Genomic DNA, 20168 nt, shown 5'->3' with positions numbered 1-20168 from the left:
GGCACCGTTCCAATCTCTCCTACGAAATAATAGTCATTTTAACGCGAATATAAGTTACGCTACTGTAAACTCAGGCCCTTTTTTATGGTTTGTTTTGTTATACAATTCTTTAGTCAATGCAACAGATATTTAGCTTTTTTTTACTTTCTTATATAGATTTCTCTACTTCATTAAAAATGCCCTTATTATTAAAACAGGCAGGTGCTAAATGCAATAGATTTTCGGGTAACATGCGTTCGCCGCTTTCATAGGTATTGCTTTATAATGCTGTAAGTCCATAGCTGCGTGAGACGAAATAGCGATGTAAGCGGCGTTAAGTATAATTTTGAGCTCAGAACGACAATGATATTCGCGAAAGGTTCACAAGTGTAGGCAAAAATAAAATATTTGATTAAAACTAAAATTGTTAAAGATCTAATTAAACAAACAACTAACTAATTAATAGCTGAATTAATAAGAGGCCTGTCACTGTTGGCTATGTCTGCCCCGATAGGGATAAAGAGGTGATTGGATGTATGCATATATCGATACGACACTTTATTTGAGGATGCTATCGTGTAAGAAACTCGCACATTTAAATTAAGTTTAAAATGTTTTGTTTGTTAAGCAATAGTAAACTAAACTACTTCTAAATGCCTAGAGATCTACTAGTTGCGCTAGAAAGCCTCATGCAAGCAACAATATGCGATCTGAATCCGACTGTGCCAATAAAATTAAAATTAGGTTCACCGGAACTTCACATAATGTAATACAAATAGGTATCGACGTGCAATGCATAGCTAGCGTTCACGTGCGCAAAAATAGTCGAACGCCTTTAGGGTTAATAGAGAATCGCACAGATTCTGCGGCGGGATGCCCGCTCCGAGCCATCAACCTGTGTTTCCACTTAATAAATTCCAAATGAACCGAACGAAATGTTTATTACGAACTGGAGTTAGACGCGATCTTTGCGGAAAGGAAAACTATATTGGGAATGGAAATGGCGTGCTATTTTCAAACCAGTGTTACAATTTTGCTGGGCTTATTACAAATTCATTGGTTTTGTTGAACTGTGTCAAAATAGGTTAAAAGAAGTCTGTGTTTACGATTACAGTTTAGGGCTATGACATTGGTACGAGTTCTGTCGTAAAATAAAAATGCTTAGTGAGATATGACATGTTAAGGTAACCTACAATAACAAATTTCAAGATTCAATATAATTTTGTCACATTTTTGCGGTGACAATTTCTATGAATTATTTAGTTTCATTAATCTCTCATTTATACTGGCTTCGTGGCCAGGGATCTGCTGTTTTGTATTTGGTTTGTTAACATTAAACAATCTAAAATGACTTATTCTGCAAAACCTACATCAATTGTGGATTCACAAACTTTAAATACCAAAAGTTCGTTCATCAGGGTGTGACATAAGCGTGACTCAGGCCAAGTGTGCTCCAGTCTCGATTGAGGGCTTCCAATGCCGCAACACAAAGCAAAGCAGACACGCTAATCTTACCAACAGAACTGTAGAATAGACTCTTAACTTTTCACTCGCTTACAGAACTACAGTTAGTATGTCAGGGATGAACAGTTGAACACTAACCATAACAAAGCCGTTGATTTTAACTGCACTTTACGATCACTGCAACTACTTGTTGCACATTCGTTTGAGAGTTTCGTAATATATATATAAATTTACTCAAAAGTATTTTATACAGATCGTTACAAAAAAATTGCTTATTTTGAAAAAAATATCTATTGTTTATATCCTTCTTCTTAACGTGTCGACTACCTTCCAATAATAATCACATTTTCCCACTATAATATTTTGCCACTTTTATATTCTCATCGGTGACTCACATGATATCAGTTCATCCTGGGTTAATGTTATTTATATTAATTCTTAACTAAATAAATTTAGTAGCTCTTCATCACCGTAGGTACACAACCGACTACCAATAATATTAATGTGCAGGGCGAAGGGCGAAGGGCTTTCGATTGCTTATCCACCCGATTGGAAGCACTGTAAGTCGTTTTTCATGAGGCGAGAAAAGATATTGGATTCTTATCCATATATATATACTGCATACAAATTAAATTGTGTTTAAATAATCATGTTTGTTTTAGCTTTTAATTAAATAAATATATTACTAAATTGTTAAAGATCGGGACAAATCAATTGATTAAGACCAAAGTTAAGTTTATTGTGTTAAATAATAGTATGGTCATAACCTAACCGGAAATTCCGATGAAACCAACGTAGTAAAGCCTAGCTATCAAATGATTGATGGTAGATCAGAAATAAGTTGGCTGAGCTCCACGTTCACGGCAAACCGATGCGAAGTGTAATTCTTTGTTGTTCTGTTTCGTTTGGTCATTCTGTCTGTTTCCTTTTATATATATATATAAAAATAAAAGACGACACTGACTTATTGACTGACGTAGAGACTTATTATTGTTTCATATTGATATCGAAGATAAGAATAAATATATAATATCGAATGAAGCAAGGAATATTTTTAAATCACTTTCACAGGTTTTAAAGCTTTTGTTTATCAAGTCACACATCACGTTAACAATTTAAAATATTTTTTTTCTTTTTCTATTCTATAGTTGGATTTAACCCTTTTCAGTAAGTATATACTACTCTGTCAAGAAAGTAGCAGGAAAAGATCAATAATACACAAACTGTTTGTTATTCATCCAAATTTATTTTATCACCTTCAAAATATGCTCCTTTAGAAACGATACACTTACGCCAACGAATAATCCAATCATCAAAACATTTTTTAAACGCTGTTTCCGGAATTGAGGTCAGTTCTCGCCGCGAATTCTCTTTTATGTCTTCTACCGATTGAAAACGGGTGCCACGAAGTAGTAATTTGAGTTTAGGAAAAAGAAAAAAGTCGGCTGGAGCCATATCTGGTGAATATGGTGGTTGCTCGATGGTATTTGTTGAGTGTTTGGTTAAAAATTCGTTCACAATGATGGCCTTGTGCGAAGGTGCATTATCATGGTGCAAAATCCAAGAATTTTCTTTCCACAAATCTGGCCTTTTTCGTCGGATTTGCTCTCTTAAACGCCGCATAACACTCAAATAATATTCCTTATTTACCGTTTGACCTTCCGGCAAGAATTCCGAGTGCACAACACCGCGATAGTCAAAGAAAACAGTCAACATGACTTTGACTTTTGAACGACTTTGGCGTGGTTTTTTCGGTTTCGGTTCAGTTGGAAGGCGCCACTCCGAAGCTTGTTGACTAGTTTGCATGTCAAACTCGTAAACCCACGTCTCGTCACCAGTAACAATGCGTTTCATGAATGTTGGGTCGGAATTGACTCGTTCTAGCATGTCCTCAGCGACTCTCATGCGATTGAGTTTTTGAAAAAAATTCAGGTCTTTTGGGACTAGCCGAGCGGCAACATGTTTCATACCCAAATTATTAGTTAAAATGGTACGGATCGACTCGTGAGATACAGAAAGTTCGGTGGCTATCTCTCTCAAAGTTGAATGAGGATTTTCAGTCACTATTTACTTCACTTTTGCGATGTTAACTTCAGTTGCAGACGTTGATGGCCTACCAGAGCGAGGCAAATCTTCCATCACATCTCGACCGCTTTTGAACGCTTTGTACCACTCATAAGCACGAGTTTTTGATAAAGTCGATTCACCGTAAGCCTTCTGTAACATTTTCAGTGACTCCGAACACGATATTCCATTGGCAATGCAAAATTTAAGACAAACTCTTTGTTCGATGTTTTTATCCATTATGAAATTAGCAATACACACTAGATATGATATAACTAAAAATAGCACTGTATTTAATGTAAACAACAGATGCAACTCAAACTCCGCGCCAAAATGGAAAACAGTTGTGCCAATCTAACAACAACAAAAAAAACAAAAATTTGAATTTGGAACCATAAATAAATAATCCATTCCCGATACTTTTCTGACTGAATGTATAGTAACAAATAGGTACATCTGCAGATTATTCGTACTACTCCACTTATAATGTATGATTGATCATTGTGACACGGATGGATACCTATATGGTTGTATTATATGATTAAAGAGAAGCGAGATTGAAGGTAATGAATGCAACGACACAAATCTTTTATTATTAGATGATGATTATACAATGGAGAAAAGCTGTCTGACTGTAATTTGGAGAAGAATATTCACTTTTAAAATAACACAGGTACTAATCGAAGAATAAGTTCACAAAGTGAAGCTATTATATTTTTAATAACAAAGAAAAAAAATCAAGTATATGTATGTGGACCTTTTCTCAAGGTAGGTTGGTATCAAACAGGCAGTAGATTAACAAAACGTCACCAAATTCTGCACAAAATTTTGCCAACCTTAAATTTTATATATAAAATGTAAGAATAAGAGAGGAAGGAGAGAGGAGTAAAATAAAACTCTTATTAGCGACGTCTAAATCACATTTTACTTTTATGCCTCTTTTCTAACAAGCTCTACTTACCGTACCGTAATTATAGAAAAAGCGATAAACAACATTATAGCTGCATTTATCGCGTGTTCTATAACTGTGGTTTCACCCTAAAGATAAGGCGAGATGTATCATGTGACACCCGCAAATAAATTATAAGCCAACTAAAATTCCTGTTACACGTTCATCTCGTGAAATTTAATGAATGTGGTTGAATTTCGCAGCTATGTAGATCTTAGACTGTTTATTATCTTGGAGTTGCGAGCATGATATTGAGAGTCACCAATAATAAGAACTGTCAATACAGCGTTGTTTCACTTACTTTGGAAATGCCTAAAGATAAATTGGGTTGGAATGAATTTTCGCGAAGCAAACAAATTTCTTGTTATTTAAATACTAGCTTTTTCGCTTCGCTTCTTTTTGGGTAACCACAATTATCCAGACCTATAATCCTATTCCTGTGTCAATTTTATATAACCAAATTAAAAATAATAACATACATACTTTTACATCTTTGTCTCTTCAGAGTAGATGCAGCGTATTACAGGGCACTAGGATTTTTTTTAAATTAAATAGACTATAATGTGTTATTTCTTTATTAATAGCGATAAAACAAAGTATACATTCTAGCTTTTATCGAAAATTTTAACTTAATTTATAGTATTTAATGTACAGACACTCGATGTTTTATTATCTTGTATGTTTTAATTAATCACGATTGTGCCGTGTGGTTTCCGGCGCCAAAAGAATAGAGAATAGGAACACTCCATCTTTTTCCCATGGATGTAGTAAAAAGCGACTTAGAAATAGGCTTATATACTTGGGATTCTTCTTTTAGGCGATGGGCTAATTTAAAGGCATTAAGTCAAACAGTTGAACGTGGCCTTTCAGTCGTTAAAGACTATTGGCTCTGTCATCCTTACAAGGAATATAGACGTGATAATACGTATGTGTGTATGCATAAATAAGGAAAATACTAATCTTTTTTTTTAATATTCGTAAGTATTAAGTTATAAGTTAAAAATGAAAATATTAATTTTTCAACGCTTTTGAGGCAGTCTTACATGTTAATGACATTGATAAATAAGTACGTACATAATGTTCAAGGATAATTGACCTACGAATGCATTAATTTATTATGTATGCAGAAAAACGCTTAAAATTATATTAATTTCAATAATTTGCGTCATAACGTTTAAACCTATTAAATCATTCATAGTAATCATAGTAAATTCCCTAATAAATAAATACTACTTACCAAAACTAATAGCATTAATGCGCTTTGTTAAGCGGACCTGACAGCTGGACCGAGGTCAGAAAGAAGCTACTTTTACTCTGAAATTTCAACGAGAACGGGTAAACAGGAAAGCGAACTCAGAATCAAACGAAGAAGACTTACCTGTCAGTACCAGAGAGTATCATAGACGGGTTTAAAAACAAAATTGAGTGTCTACGAGTTTCAACTATAATATAAATCAAAATAAGCAGTTACATAATCAGCATCATTTCATATGTTTGGCTTACATTTCCCCAACTTCTCGACCTTTATGTTTTGTGTACCCATCTCAATGTCAACCGCGGAGACAAAATACATTTAGGGCAAAGATGTGACCGCTACTTTATAGTCGTGTATGAGGTTCTGTTACTGTGAACCTTATTACACCGAGACAAAGGCAAATTAGTACATTATCCTCGTTTAAGTTGGGTAAAGAGGTTTAAGGGATAGTAGCCGTAAAAAATACGGCCTGTGTCGAAATAAACTGAAGGCAATTTCATTTAATGTTATTTTGAAGCCAGTTTCAAAGTACGTTGTTATTGATACTGACCTCAACTAAGGGAATTCGTATAAATTCAGGTGAAATTTAATAATGCCTATTGAGTTTAGGCAGGTAAATTCTTTGATACAAATTTCAAATATATTTTTTGCGTGTAGGCAAAGAAACTAACTATAAGAATAAAAACAATAAATAAATTACAAACATAAACATATAAGTCTTAAACCTTATTTAACCCAAGGGGTTGACACAGCCTACAGTATCAAAAAGATTGAAAAGGCCACGTTCAGCTGTATCTGAGATTCAAACAGTGACAAGTAGCTAGCCCATCGTCTGAAAGTAGAATACCAAGTTCTTTCTCTTGATTGAATTATAATATAATATTGTGGCGAAATCTATACGCCACAAGTCACAAAATTAAAAAATTAAAATGACGCGACGCTATCAGTCATAAACAGCGAAAACCTAAATCGCGCAAGCAAAGATTTCACGGATTGGAGCTATACGAGTATATACAACCTCCGACACAACATCGTCGGAGCCGCGGTTTCCCAGGCATAACACCTAGCCTGGTGGAAGATCTTCCCTTTGGTGGCGGTCGAGCATTGTCGAATCATTGCTCCCGCTACAATATGATTGAATTTATAAACGAATTGTCATGTGAATTTCTATTACGAAATCGAAACTCATCGTTGAAATTAAAGTTGAACTCATATCGTGAGTGAATTCGCATTTACCGCCATTGTTCTCAAAATGGCTTGTGTGGTGTATAGGACGTAAAGTAACGAGCTGTGCCATATAACTATTGTAGTGTAGAGCTTGCATGAAGATAATGATGAATGTGAATGAAACATCACAAGTAGGTACAATTGTGCAGGTATCGTGGCAAGTGGAAGGATATCATCTTTAGCAACCTCTGGGAAATAGGTGTTACGAATGTAGTTCTTGATTTGAATGTACTGACTAAGAACCTAATTTGTAAGTAAGCAGGTCTTCTTTAATGATTTCACAACTTTGCGAAAGCCAAGAAATACTTATCTATATATAGAGTAGCTAAACGCTTATGCACGCACACATACAAACAAATGAGCTCTTTAAAATAATAGGTTCAAAATTCTATTAATTTTTCTGCTTTCGCAATCAGGAAAGAAATGTCTATTTCTTTCCTGATCGCATAAGGAGAATCTACAGTTAGGGTTTTCTGAAATGTATAATATGACAGAAACAAAAATACGAAAAAAGCAGGAGGTAGGTATATATTTTTTGTAGTACTTATTAGATTTTAAAAATACTATAATAAAATAATTGTTTCAGCTGCTATTGACCAGGACGGTAGTCTTATAGGATACCCAGTGACTAAAGAAGTAGTTATAATCAATATTTAGATTTGTCCAAGTAAAATTGGATGATGATGCAGAAATCTAAATATTAAAGATTTCTTTTATTCTATCTAAGAGCAAATAGGGAAAAACGTTAATGAGGTTTTAAAATGTACGAACAATTGGCAAAAAAAAAATCAACTGGGGGAAGCCCTTTACTTATGCAAGAATCATATATGTCTCGGTTGCAATAAGTTCCCGGCTTTACGTCACTTTGAGTGACGCACAGGGAATTTAAATATAAACTTGCGTAATGGACACTCTGATTCAGAAGACCATACTTATACAGAGGGCACATCACCAATCAGTTTATTCTACTAGTGATACCCATTGCTAAAACAATGAAGTCCTCAATTTGCTTGGTGGTAGCCTCTTGTATTTTCATGATCAGTTTAATAGTAAACATTTACTTAATCAATTCGTATGTGATGAGACCTAGCTTGTTGGAAGTGACGATAAAAATAATGAAGCCAAAACATTATGAAATTGAACAAAGTCAGGTGCGTAAGCCTGTTGTTCATGCCACAGAGAACTCGACAGAGACAGAAAGCGAGTTGGAAAAAAGATCTGGTATTATAGTCGGAAAATGTCCAAAAGGATGGAAAAAAGTCAATGGGATGTGTTTCGAAGAAAATGATTACGACGAATAGTAAAAATGTTTCAATATAATAGGTATGTTTTAAGTAGTAAAGAACATGATCATTTGTTACCTTTACAACTTACGAAATTACATGGCAAGACAATGTTATATTTGTCTCCATGGAAAAAAAATCTATAATATTTAACTAGTTTTTACCCGCCACTTCGCGCGAATCTAGTGTCACCTAATGTAGAATCAGACTTACGCAAATTCAGCGGAGAATGCAGGTACCCTATGTCCTTCTCCAGACTCTTAATTACTTTTCAACACGCAAATTTTTAAAGAAGATTGCTTCAGTAGATAACGCGTAAAGACACAATAAACAAACAAATAAACTTACTTTCAAATTTATTATTTTAGTTGGGATTATTTGTTGTGAAGAAAATATATCACGTACAGCTTTTTGATATATTAATCGACTATTTCAGGTAATATTATATAAAGTTTTAGTACAAGTGATACTTTACTTTTATACTATTTCTTTTCAGATTTGAACAATGCTACTGCTGGTATGTGTGCGAAAATTCTTGGCACGTTACGCGAAGCAACCGTAAGGAAAAAGTGCAAAGAATGGTGGTCAGTTATCTGCGGAGGAATTTGGACTAAAAATTGTAAATGGCATCTGAAGTGAAGAAACTTAGAAATGGACGGATAAATTGACTCGGTTATAGTTACTTGAGTAAATATCCAAAGTGAGGTGATGCATAATTCTAATAATTGCTTAAAAAAATGTACTTATTGGAGTATTTTGACGGCAAATTATGTATCTTGTTAAAATGTTTTGTTATTATTAAAAGGCGAATTGAATGCTTTTAGAATAAATACGTAAGTAACTAGTGCATATGATCATACAAAACTATAGACTGCTAGAATATAAGATTTTCCACTACTTTAAAAGATAAGAAGATAGATTATTTGATGGTTTTTACTCTATTAAAATATATCTTAATAAACTCCTATTTATTAACATATATCTTTTATTAACGTAATCTAGTAATATCTAATAATATCCGTGTTACAAAACAAAATTATGCAAGTATTTGTTTTGTGATACAAAACAAAGTTATGCAAGTATTTTTTAATTTTTTTTGTGAATCTATCTACGACCTTTTTTAATTCAGCATTGAAGAACAGCAAAGATGGCGAACGATAAGAATTCCATCCGTTCAGAAACACAATAAAGACCTTTGAAAACTTTCACTCACAAGTTGGGAACCTAATATAACTTTCTTGTTAGGCCGGGATTTCTCTGTAAGGTCTGTCTTCATTGTAGGTACTGACTATTCCCAAATGTCTTATTTCTCTGTAATAGAGAGTTAAGGACCTTCATTGAGTAGATAAATAAGATAAATTGATAAATACATTATTGCACCCTAAAAGTAAAACAAACGATAACAAGACAAGTGGAGCTGGGCTGGTACAAACACGGTTGGCTTAGAGTGCATTCTGTTATCGGTAGTATTCGATATTGAATATTTTCGCAGAATAGTATTTTAAAGAAATTATAGCGTGATGGTAAAGGGCAAACGATAGTTTCTTTTTGTACATAGAAATTGGAAAATAAATAAGTAAGCAAGAATTCTATGATAACCTCTAAAACGGGACGTTTTATATTAATTATTTATTATTTCTTATTATGGGTCATTTTAAACATTACTTAATAATTGTCATATCTTTTGGTTATGTTTTTTCATAACATTGATTGACATTGGAACTAAGTTAACTGCCGTTTCCAAAGCGTCAGTGCACAAGAATCGGTAACAAACATGCTAATCTGTATCGTTTATATTTTCCTGTCATTATAATTAGCAATGCCATGGCATATGTTGTTGGTATTTTGTTCATTCATTCTTGTGGGGTAGACAGAGCCAGCGGTATTGAAAGACTTTACAGGCCACGTTTAGATGTTAGGCTTACTGATAGATAAGGATAATTCTTTACTTATATATTAATCGAAAATTTAGGGATTGCTTTAAAAACAATAACTTGCAACACAGGCGTCACTACTGTAACAGAATTTTTATTTTGAGAACAACCTTTATTTTTGATTTCTTTACAATTATTTTGTTTTTATAGTAAAGCAATTCATACAAATGTTAAATTTAATTGCATAATGTTAATAAGTAAAATACTTAAACCGTATTATTCTTAGAATTAAGATTACTTCTTTATAATATTGTTGAAGAAATATATTTTTATAACCCTTTTTCAGCTTTCTTTGACCCACTTACACAAATTTTGTTTGATCTATGCAAGTTCATGTTGATTTTAGATCTTGACGTTCCCTTTTCACAAGTTTCACATTGTATTTTATAACAACTTACTTTAAATCATTATTAATTTAGTTACTCATTAGCAATATTGTAGGAAAAGTTCGCTAACATCTGTCGGATGAACCTTCTCAACTTTTATATCAGTTTCATGCAAATACTGTTTTTAAACTTTGAATAAAGTGTCGCACCTGTGGAGTAATTTTTTATTGAATATTATATAATGTTTTGATTTTTTTCCTGTGTTGTTTTATTATATTAAGTTCCTAAAGTACATTTCAATTCATTATATGACATGTTTGTCTAAGATTTGAAAATTTTTTTTACTTCTGTTTTTCATAACGTAACGTTCCAAGTTATGTAAAAAAAGGTAGGTCGACTGAGCCTACAAAGTCCAAGGAGCATGTCTAGGTAGTCGACATCGAAGCATAATAGTGGTAGTCCAGTGTACTTACATAGATAAATGAGGCCTACTATGAAGAAGACAAGAAAATTAGGTTTATGTGATGCAGTAAATTTAAACAAGCTTAAAATTAGAAAGAAAGATAATGCCTTTCGGTTCGTGATTGATGCGGGCAGCGGATAATACAATTAATCTAAAACTGTTATTAATGCAAAGACAAGTCATAGCTAAGGCTTCATTGGTATCCAAATAATAATATATATTGAAATTCTGATATTGAGCTGTCTGTGCGAGAACATTTTACAAAACTCCTAAAATTGGTAACTGCGCCTGAGGAAATAAAACGGAATATAAGCTAGCGTTATCTTTTATAAATGCGTGTGGGTTTTGCCTTATCTCACATTTCCAGTTGGCTACCTAAATCGAATTGGATGAATTCGCGAAACATTTGTACCATGCATATCATTGAGATGAGATGCTTTATTTTTAATTAGTTACCCACATTGCCTAAGCTTGAAAATTATAGAAATATGAATTTGACTTCTAACGTAGATTTCTATGGTACTCGTATTAATCATACGGCATCTCAAATAATAATTCACCAAATTGATCCATAGAAAACTACACAAAGTTTCTGATTAGTAAGTTTTTGTTGGTTTGTAAACTCTTGATAACACATAACAAATTTCAAAACAGTCATTGGATTTAGAAGAATATGTTTAAAGGCGGACTTATTCCGGCGGGAGGCGGGATTGTTTTTATGTAGCAGAGCCAATTTTTTAGCAATAATATTGTTAGTACAACTTGTAGTTTGGATTGGTTAAATATAGTAGTTAATTGTATGTACAATGCCAGTAAAGTATAATTTTTAAACTAAAATGATCTATTGATCGAATTCTTAACGCAAGTCCATATACTTCTTTTGAATCAGGTAGCACCATCTTCATCACATTAGCATTTTTATAGGCTCTTCAGGACATCGTTACCTCAACAAGGCGATTTGGTGTGTTCATATTGATGCTCAGTAGATTTGATCCAGTAGTAGGTCCAAATAGTGATTTAGTAATCAATGTATCATATTAAATATAGAGCCAGTGTCAGCGGGATTCTCAGCGTGACATTTTGTTTTATTTATTTAAATTTAAACTTAAGTCAAATACACTTGTAAAGTGTAAAAGGCAAACTTAATGCTAAAAATATTATCTAACAGTCAACCTTTTCGTGTAAAGAGAGAACTCCGAAGTGGTGGTATTTTATGATGAAATGGTTCCTGTGGGCATTTTTAAATAATAATAACTACGTTTAACCTGCTGGCAAAAGTTTAATCGTAGATACTACACAAAGAGAGTTACTTAGATAATTATTTTAAAATAATGTTGAGGGATAGGCTTATAACTACTTTAAGACGATGGGCTAGCAACCTGTCACTATTTAAATCTCAATGCTATCATTAGGTCAAACAGTTGAATGTGGCTCAATCAGTCTTTCAAGACTGTTGGCTTTGTCTATCTACAATAAACAAGTGAGAATTCTCCGCATGAAACTTAAACAGGTGAATAGGCACTACATTAGTATTGAGAGGTACTATATTACAAATACTATCATAATTTTGACTTCCGCCTAGGGTCTTGACTGATATTTGATTGGTACTACTTTATGTATCAACAAGGAGAACAAAAATATAAAAGAGAACATGTAATTATAAATACAGGAACATAATGAGAAATTCTCAACTGTAAGCGCTTATAAGCACACGGAGCTTATCCCAAAAGTTTCTGGCATCTGAAGACTAGCATATTAGATGGTGTCAGTATGTCTCGTAGGTAAGAGCCATTGATATGCTACGATAGTTTGATAAGTCTCAGATTAGAAGTCCATGCTCTCCGCTTTTATCAGCAACTAGCGTTTGTTCATGACTCCGCCAGCATAAAAAGCAATATCCCGGAAATTTCCGTTCCCGGAACGGAACCAAATAAGCAACTAATATGCTAAATTTCAAATTTCTAGATCCAGCGGTATGGGGCTGGGCAGACAGATAGACAGAGCCAACAGTCTTTTCAAGACTGTTTGCTCTGTCCCCGCAAGTGATATAGACATATTTATGTATGTATTATGATTTTCAATGGGAACGAGCTTCAAGTAAAAGGTAGTCAGCAATAAAATTTTAATTTTTAAGGTTTTTTTTTATTTTTAAAAAATTCGTCCTTGTTAGACGTGTGGTATAATCAACTCATAGTTAAATTGAAGTTAAACAAAAGCAAGATTTTTGGGATAAAAATTTATTCCTCTTCTTCAAAAGAAGAATACATATCAATGGCCTTAGCCATTATAATTCTATTTTTTGCAATATAATAAAACGCTCGTGATTGTATGTCGGCGTAAAACGTTACTTACGCGGAAGGTAAATTTCGTAAAGCCTTGTAAGTAGATTGCGATTCTATAGGGAAATCTAGAGATTTGTTCTCATTTTTTTATTAATATACTTTCTACGCATCTCCGCTTTTTCTGTAACTTTCCTTGATCCCCACGGAACAGTGTCTACCAACCAGAGCCTTCCATTTTGAATAATTTTGTAACCTTTCCCTATTTATGCAGATTCAGGTCGATTACGTATACCAACAAAACATTAACTTACAGGAATAGCCGCTAACGTAAAGGTTTTTCATACTTACTATATCATATGCGGAGTGATAAAAAGATATTTATAATTTTCTTGAAATATGAAGAAAAACATATCCTTCAAGGATATTTCTACAATACGCGTACAAAGTACAATACCCGGCGATATTTTAGAATTCGTGCATTAGTTTACTTCAATTGCGTCGACAATTTTGGTATACCTCGTAATGTACCTTGTTTGTTGCGTCGCAGTACTGGCTACAGTCGATTTTCGATTTTCATTCATGTTGTTGTCATAATGTCCGTCTATTACAATGTGTTCCAATAATTGACAACACGCAACCGAGTATTCTCCGTGGATCAATCAATTGGAATCAGCTCATTGTTGCACAAACAGGGAGACAACAAAAATTTCATGCTTCATGGTATTTGTACTACAGGGACTATATATATATATAATGAAGTATTATTCGTAATTACTTTACATTTACCTACCATGAATTCAAAAGCTTATTATATCTATTACTTTACACCAACAAAAAAAATATAATTTATCATCATTCATTCATCTATAATGATAAACCAACTTATTACAACTATATATCTTAATAATGTTGTTATTAGTTGTTTTATCAAAAAATAACCCAAATAATTGCAGATTTTTTTGTCGATTTGATAAAAGCATGCCCTACGTACTATAAACCACTATACCTTTTTCGCTGTTTTTACTATTGTATGTGTCAAATGTAACCGCCGATTGAGTTGAAGTGTCGAGGGAGAGGGGACACAAAAGGCTGTGGACTCTCTATTTATAAAATTAACCATCGTGTCGCTTTAACCTTTTTCTATTTTGAGCCTCTAAGAAAACACGTAATTAAATATTTGATTAACCGGTAAGTTATGAAGAAGAAATACATTTCTCGTTGAAGAGAAATTTCATAAGCGGTCTTTTTTCTAAATATATATTGTAGAGCATTTATAGATGTTTCGGTGCCATGGGAATTTTCTTATCATACATTTACCAGAATTCGTAAATATCGGAAATAAAAATAACTACACAAAAATAAATTAATCATTTAACGGTTATTAAAATTGAATATATAACAACTTCGTACTAAGAGAATGAATTTAAACCAATGTAACTAGATTTCAGCCTGTTCTGAGTTTGTGTCACCTTGTTTTCAAGTTCGGCAAATGCCTGAGACGTGTTTGTTTGTACTTTGTCGCCATACGACTGTGTTCAAACAATGGGGGCAACCAATTTGTTCAACTCGGTAACTCAATACGTCAACGAAAGCGGGTCTGCGTGACAACTTTCACGAGTTTGCTGAAACAAGTGGTAAATATTATTCTCATGAAATTGCTGTGTGATTGTCGACAAGCCAACCAAAACGACTAGACTTTTAATTTGGAGGACCCAGTACTTGAAGCCTACTGCTGAGAAAAGTTAATGGGAATATTAACTTCACCAATTAAGTAAATGTTTGTTGTTGTTAAGTAAATATCTCAAAAATTGTTTAACCTATTTCGACGCCCTAAGAACTTTATTTTTATTCTATTGACATATCCTACACACAGTTTAAATTTCATCAAAATCAGACCAACGGTTCGAAAGTAAGAGTAGAGACAAAAAACTAATGATTAAAAGCTTTCAGTATCTTATGTCATTAATCATATTAAATTCACCTTATAACTCTTCCGCATTCTAAACGTCGTCGTTTATAAGCGTTGTGTTAAATCAAGTGATTTAGTAATGTGTTATTCAATAAATCTGCCAACAAACGACAAAGCCTAGAGACGTTGGTCAGATTAGTAGCTACTGGCTATTAGCCAGGGCAATCTAGGAAATATCTTTAGTAAATTAGCGGTGATAAGCGACAACATCTGTTTCTAGGTAATCTTTATTGTCTGCAGTCACATCGTAGACGACATTCTATTTTTCTTTCGTTTTGTTCTTCTTCTAGTCGGGTAAACTGATTACAGAGTAATATCTTAGAAGAACTTTGTAATAATATTAAATCTAATAATAACGCTTCAATAACTGAGCTTTATATGGGTGCGTTGAACACCTGTCGGACACAAAAATGTATGAGGAAAATTTACCCATTCCAAAAGTTTCCAATATTCGCTGGTCTGACCCATATTGTGGGCACCGCATAATAGATTGTCGACCCACACCAAAAAATAAAAAGTGTATGGAGAAATATTTTATGTAATGTGTGTAATGTGTAGCGGAGATAAAAAGTTTGTAGGTAAAGCACGTAGGATCATAGTGCCAAAGGAGTGTAAGCATATTACTAATTCAAATGTGTATTTCGCGTCGTATTACTTCCTCGGTTTGGGTAACATTCGAAATGCGTCTGAGTAATATTGTAGAGTAGATGAAACAAATTGAATAAAAACATGAGGCTTTATTTATCCTACTAAGAATAAGGACGTGATAAATATTTTTGGATATTAGTAATTGCAGAGCTGATTGCAACAGTTAATAATATTAATGTTTTATAAAATGTTACATTTGATTTCTCCTTAATTTGTACTCACACCGCCTTTTTCCACATTGTAGAATCAATTAATTATACCTTTTTATCTTTTCCTTTTGGGTTTAACGATATTAAAAATTGTATGCTGTTAAAATACAAGTGAAAATTTTATTTTGTGCAAACAAATTTATCACCAAGAAATCATAACAACTCATACGAATAAATTTAAATTATATTTGGCGAAGGACATCTCTCTTAATAAAGATTATTGTCGACGTAACATTATTTTATTGCGTTATGAGCATGATACATAACACACGGTAATTTTTGTGAAATGTGAAAGTGACATGAAAAGCCAACCGTTATTAATTCGCCAGGATAAGGTTCTGGGAGCCTGCATGCAATCTGAGGGTTTTGTACGATAACAAATGGCAGTAATTGTGAATTTCTCGGAAATGTTACGCGGTACATAAATCTGCCGATTGTTGCGGTTCACCCCTTGTTACAGTTAATGCGACCTTCCACTTGTGAAACACTTGCTGTGTTCACGCATTTTATTTCGTCAAATTTCTTCACAAATTAGATGTGTTGGTACTTAATTCGTAAACTGGTGGAAAATCAATTTAGACAAGTTCATAGTTACATAAGTTTTGTTAAAATTTTTAAAAGTATGATCTTTGTAATATGATTCTTATTAAGGATTATTTTTTTAAAAACAAAATATATTTAAATAAATGCTAAGAGAGCATCACGCAACAAGCTCACACACTTTCTATCAAAAATATTACCAAACAAAGATACTTCGAACAAGAAAGAATATGCGGGTATATCGTCAAGACATTATATTTTGGTTCTTACGCCCTTACACTTTCCGATCGATACAAAATCTAATAAATTATTGATCTGTGCGAGTGATAAGGAAATAAGAAATACATAACGGCGCAGTAAATAGCACTTCCAGCCCTCGCTATGGAGGCAATCAATACGCAAAGATTAAATCTCTGTCGTGCGTCATTATCATATAAATACGATTTTTTAAATAAATTGAAAATTTTGACCTAAAATATTTTCACGCAGCATCCGGAATACTTTAAGTCAAAGGAGTTTGACCTATTGTTAAATTTTATGTAAATTGAATTTTAAATATTAGACTTATCAAATTTGGCCATTTAACAGGGTCACGGAGGTAAGTTGTTCTGTAAGTTTATTTCCCCGATTATGGTCATAAGTGAACTTTGCATGCTCCCTAGCTACGAGTACTGTGCAGCTGAAACCAACGCCAGGCAAGCACCAAGACCACAGAGATAGTTTCATGCAACGAGTCATGGTGATTATTTGTTACTTAGGTATATGTCAATTGAGCCATTCGCAAACGGTAACAGTTTTTTCTCTTTACAATGGGCTGCTTCTTTTTCTTAAAAAATCGACGATTTACTCTAATTAGGCTGTGTGTCCAACCAACACGACGACACAAAAGAAAACTTGACATTATTTGATCGATCTGACTTTTTAACACTGCACCAAAAAGGCCAATAGGGCAAAGTTTGTTTTAATGTTATTCATTACAGGTTATGGGTATTCTAATTCAAGATAACATTTAAACATTATGTAGTTTGGCCATGTCCGAATGTGTCCATCAGTTTGTAACGCGCGTCGTGACATACATACATATATATTTTAAAGTGACACGTTAACTTTATTCGAAATCCGCTCACAATAAATGTTATGTTGAAATCGCAAAATTACGCTGTCGCTTAATTTTCAACAGTTTATTTTTATTGCTGTGTAATAAGACTTTCTCCACGTACGAATTGTATCACATGAATGTTCTTGCGTTGTAATAAAAGTACATTAAAGACAGTTATGATTTTACCCTTAATCTGTTTTTAAAAATTGACTCTCATGCAAGTACTTTATTCCGATTGAATGTGCAATCGAATCCAATTTATATGCTGGCATATTCTGTGTCGTAAAATTTTACCAATAATTTAAATCTGTTGAAAAACAACACAGTTATCCGTAAATGTTTTAAAATGGAACTTTTGTTTATTTTCGCGCCGCATTCAATATTGGAATGTGTATTTTTTAAAGAGAACATAAATAAACTGAATATTTAATATAGCTATATAAAAATAAACGTATGCGGTCATGTTGATTTTTACGCCAAAACCATTACATGTTTAACTTGTGTTAACTAAAAGGTTCTATTTATGTGAACAATTTCGAAAAGTTGCAATAAATGAAGTTTACTGTTAGATAATGCCATTAGGTTCGCCCATTGTTCTTATATTGTATTTGCCAGATAGAGACAAGAAAAGAAGGATGTAACTTTATTTAATTTGTCTTTTTTGCTTTATGAAAATCCAGTGAATCTATGACAATTCGTTATAATAGCATTTCATACAAATATACAAATATGAAATGGATAGACAATATAAATAGAGTACAATCGCTAATATTTATATCCATGTATAAGTATACATACATGGATATAAATATTAGCGATTGTACTCTTTATTAGCTACCTAAGAAGGTAGGTACTCCAGACCTTTAAAATGCTCTTACATTCTTGATTCAGCAAAAACATTACCCTCCAGTGAGCAGGCGGCAGCCAGCCCGTTTTCCTCATTATTTTCACTGGCTCTCATATTAGCCGAGTAACGATAAGAATTTATGTGATAACGCGCTGAAAATTTTGCCCAGAGGGTTATTGGCTGTTTACGGAGGAGCCCAACGTCGCGTCGTCGGCGCATGCAACGAGCGACCCCTACTATAGACACTACTCGAATGTTTCTCGTTTATAAATAACGATTCAATCAGGATACAACCTCATTACCTGGAATATTTTACTTAATTCATTATCAAATGGTAGAAGCCTGCAAATAATCTTGAATTTTAATAAACAAAGTTATGCCTGTCTGAGTCGCTTTCGTTAAGTGTTGAGTGAGTGGTTCATTATCTTTTGGGAGCTCGTTCCCACTCGTAATATGGAGTACGAGTATAAGAGACTGCACTTGGGTTTTTAATTAATGGAAAGTAAGTCGTAACATAGGTATTATAAGGTAAGGTAAGGTATAGGTAGGTTGTGATCTATTGAGCGTTAAATTGATAGATAAATATTTTATATTACTGGTATAAAAATATATATTCCCTTTTTTTAATTAAATTTTATACACAGTATCCGACAGAACAAGAAAGAATAGAAAATGAATATTCGTTAATAAACTAAACTTAATATAGTTCGAGATAATAATTGAACAAAAAGTTTCATACTCACTAGGCTTCGCAAATGTAAACGTCTAAACCAACAGCAATTAAATAACACAAGCGGCCGAACCACAGATTCATTCACAAAAATCACCGTACCGCACTAGCGCGCGAAAACAAACAAGGCGGGAAAAACGCGAGAGCTCGCGTGGAAAAGTACGGAAAGTTGAGCGGGTGTCATGATGTGGTAATGCGAAGGCGGCACGCGGCGCGGCGGCTGGCGCGCTACTGCCGGCCCGGGCCGCCGCCCCGGCCGCCCGACCTGCGCCAACCCTGCCGCGAATTCCTAACCAGTGCTACCAACCCCTATGTGGAGATCGTTTAAACATTTTGTTAGAAACATTGGAAGGAGAAGTCGTAGATGCACGGGTAAATTACGAGTAAATTTTGATCGAATCGGGCACGTACTGGTGAAAAGTCAAGTTCGGAGTCTAAACCAACGTGCCTGCATGAAGAAAGATTGATATGGTAATGTGGATGAAGTAAAAGAAAGGTGTATTTTGAAGAGAAAAAAAGAAAGATGTCAACTTCAAGAATGTAGGTACGAAAGTTAGATCCTTTTTTAATAACGTACTCAGCCAATTAGCTTTTTTGGTAGCCTTTCCGTGACCCGGAGATTATTAAGAATTTTCTATAAAAAACTCGTTTTCTTTTTTAAAATATCATAAAGATAAAGCGGTAAACCTCTACGGTGAAAACCGAAATGTTGGCTACACTATTCGGAACGCCGACTGGGTGAAAAATACGCAATCACCCGCGTATTTGCGTGTTAGTTACGGCTTTCAGGATGAGGTGCGAACAGGTATTTTTGAGTATTTCGTTCGACAAGTTGACTGGAATTATTGATGCGCTGTAATTTTGGTAACGCTTTCCTGCGGTTCCTGTTTGTAGTTAACA

The 20168-nt window shown here is 33.8% G+C and overlaps 1 protein-coding gene across 1 annotated transcript in view; it reads right to left on the bottom strand.

Moving 5' to 3' along the window:
* LOC106142206 (monocarboxylate transporter 4) overlaps window positions 1-19479 on the bottom strand; it is a 48485-nt gene extending 29006 nt beyond the window's left edge. The window contains exon 1 of the mRNA XM_013343885.2: window positions 19282-19479. The gene's annotated coding sequence lies outside the window, so the exon portion shown is untranslated. The remainder of the gene's footprint in view (window positions 1-19281) is intronic.
* Between the last annotated feature and the right edge of the window lie 689 nt (window positions 19480-20168).

Source organism: Amyelois transitella, chromosome 17 (assembly GCF_032362555.1).
Source record: "Amyelois transitella isolate CPQ chromosome 17, ilAmyTran1.1, whole genome shotgun sequence".
Taxonomy (NCBI): Eukaryota; Metazoa; Arthropoda; class Insecta; order Lepidoptera; family Pyralidae; genus Amyelois; species Amyelois transitella.
This window is presented reverse-complemented; position numbering and strand designations above follow the sequence as displayed.